Source organism: Chiloscyllium punctatum, unplaced genomic scaffold, assembly GCF_047496795.1.
Source record: "Chiloscyllium punctatum isolate Juve2018m unplaced genomic scaffold, sChiPun1.3 scaffold_477, whole genome shotgun sequence".
NCBI lineage: Eukaryota > Metazoa > Chordata > Chondrichthyes > Orectolobiformes > Hemiscylliidae > Chiloscyllium > Chiloscyllium punctatum.
Genome location: NW_027310211.1, coordinates 47,501 through 50,000, shown reverse-complemented (window position 1 = coordinate 50,000; position 2,500 = coordinate 47,501). Strand labels below are relative to the sequence as shown.

Below are 2,500 nucleotides of genomic sequence, written 5' to 3'. Positions count from 1 at the left end.
CCGAGAGACGGACCCAATGCGGACGTGCAGAGCTTAGGCAGACCCCCCACTGGAGGCTCAACACTTCGTGGCAGCTCCGTGTCCCAGAGACCAGGAGGGTTGGCACACACACACAGTGTGAACCACCGACAGCCATTCTGGGACCGGTGACAGCCGTGCTGGCCCCACTGCCACGACACAGACGGACGCCAGGCCGCGCTCCCCGGCGGGGGGGATGGCGTCGAGCCTGACGAACGGAATGTGCAGGGTGGGGGGGAAAGGCCAAGCGCTCCGACGCCGGAGGGCTCCGGAGTCTGAACTTAGGGGGACAAAGAGGACGGGTCCTCTGCGACACCCCAGCCGCGCTCTCGCCAGCCAAGGCGAGTGCGATTGATTGCCAAACGACCCTCAGACAGGCGTGGCCCCGGGAAGAACCCGGGGCCGCAAAGTGCGTTCAAAGTGTCGATGATCAATGTGTCCTGCAATTCACATTAATTCTCGCAGCTAGCTGCGTTCGTCATCGACGCACGAGCCGAGTGATCCACCGTCAAGAGTTGTCTGAGTTTGTTTTAGGTCTCTCCCTCGCCAGAGGAAAGCGACCCGGACCGCACATACGCTCCCCACCTTGAGCTACAGCCACCTGCACGCCGGCGTGCGGGCGGAGCAGGGTGGCGTGAAGCGATGGGGAGCACCATCCTGGTGCGGCCCGCAGAAACATACGTCTATTGGGGGGAGGAGGACAGGGCGCCCAAGAGGCGATGCGTGCCCCAACGCACCGCAGCGACGGAGGCAGGATCACCGCCACCATGTCGCCCGCCTAGTATCACGAGGCGTGCAGCAGCTTTGCCCTAGGAAAAGCAGAGGCGGGAACGGGCACCGGCCATCGGTTCGGCAGCGTCACTGACGCGTGCACGTGGCGGCGTGTCGGCGAGCGGACTTCCTGCGAGGAGGCGGGGGCGGCACTCGCCCGAGCAGACGCCCGCCCGGCCCAGCCACCGCCGAGGTGGACTGGGAGTCGCGGCAACGGCTCGTCATACTCGTTCCCACACTCACAGCGCAGCTTGCCCGCAAGCCACCGACCACCGATCGACGCCAGGCGCCCCGACCGAGAGCGGGATCGCTCGTTCGCCCTGCTGGCAGTTCGCTGGGGATCACTACTGCACGGAGCTCGGAGACCGACGGGCGGCAACTCGAGAGTCTTTAAACCACCACCCCCATCCCGCAAGTGCAAAGAGGCTGTATACGCACAGACGGGTGAGGGGAATAGGTACCCCGTCGGGTTTGAAGGGAGCGTGACTAGATAGCAACGATGTAAACCCAGCCGATTTGGGAGCGAAAGACCGGCGCCTGCATCACCGGCTTCGTTTCCCGTGGCTGGAGAGTACACCGAAACCCTCCGTCTGTCGCGAGCTCCCGACGACGCGGTGCCGCCAAGCAGCAGGGCCGGACCTGGTGTGGCTCCCCTCGTCGATCACAGACCGGTCGGCACTACTGACGAGACGGTGGAACGGGCTTCGCCCCTTGTGACGAAGGGTGATGCGAACCCGCCCGCCCGCGTGCGTTCGGGGTGGACTCGGCAAACGGAGATTTGAAATCGGAAAGTGTCCTCCTGCCCCGCGCAGGTAGGCGCCCAACAGTTGTGGGGGGTTTGGCGGTGACCACGGCTGCAGGGCCTGCTACCCCGACGAGCTCTCCTGCTGGCCCCGAAACCACCCTCGCGAGACAAGTTGAAACGGAAACGGGCGTACCCCCAAGCCGACGATCCTTTCTTATTTGTTACTTTTTTTTTTCACTTGCTCGAGTTGTGGCGATTTGGCGGTGACCACGGCTGCAGGGCCTGCTACCCCGACGAGCTCTCCTGCTGGCCCCGAAACCACCCTCGCGAGACAAGTTGAAACGGAAACGGGCGTACCCCCAAGCCGACAGAGATCCTTTCTTATTTGTTACTTTTTTTTTTCACTTGCTCGAGTTGTGGGGGTTTGGCGGTGACCACGGCTGCAGGGCCTGCTACCCCGACGAGCTCTCCTGCTGGCCCCGAAACCACCCTCGCGAGACAAGTTGAAACGGAAACGGGCGTACCCCCAAGCCGACGATCCTTTCTTATTTGTTACTTTTTTTTTCACTTGCTCGAGTTGTGGGGGTTTGGCGGTGACCACGGCTGCAGGGCCTGCTACCCCGACGAGCTCTCCTGCTGGCCCCGAAACCACCCTCGCGAGACAAGTTGAAACGGAAACGGGCGTACCCCCAAGCCGACGATCCTTTCTTATTTGTTACTTTTTTTTTTTCACTTGCTCGAGTTGTGGGGGTTTGGCGGTGACCACGGCTGCAGGGCCTGCTACCCCGACGAGCTCTCCTGCTGGCCCCGAAACCACCCTCGCGAGACAAGTTGAAACGGAAACGGGCGTACCCCCAAGCCGACAGAGATGCTTTCGCTCCTGTTACTTTTTTTTCACTTGCTCGAGTTGTGGGGGTTTGGCGGTGACCACGGCTGCAGGGCCTGCTACCCCGACGAGCTCTCCTG

General features: G+C 62.5%; 1 non-coding gene across 1 annotated transcript; it reads right to left on the bottom strand.

Annotated features, from left to right (window-relative positions):
• Positions 1-381: 381 nt before the first annotated feature.
• Positions 382-535, bottom strand: LOC140472967 (5.8S ribosomal RNA). Its single transcript, XR_011957986.1, has one exon. It is a non-coding gene; the product is annotated as a 5.8S ribosomal RNA (ribosomal RNA).
• Positions 536-2,500: the final 1,965 nt, after the last annotated feature.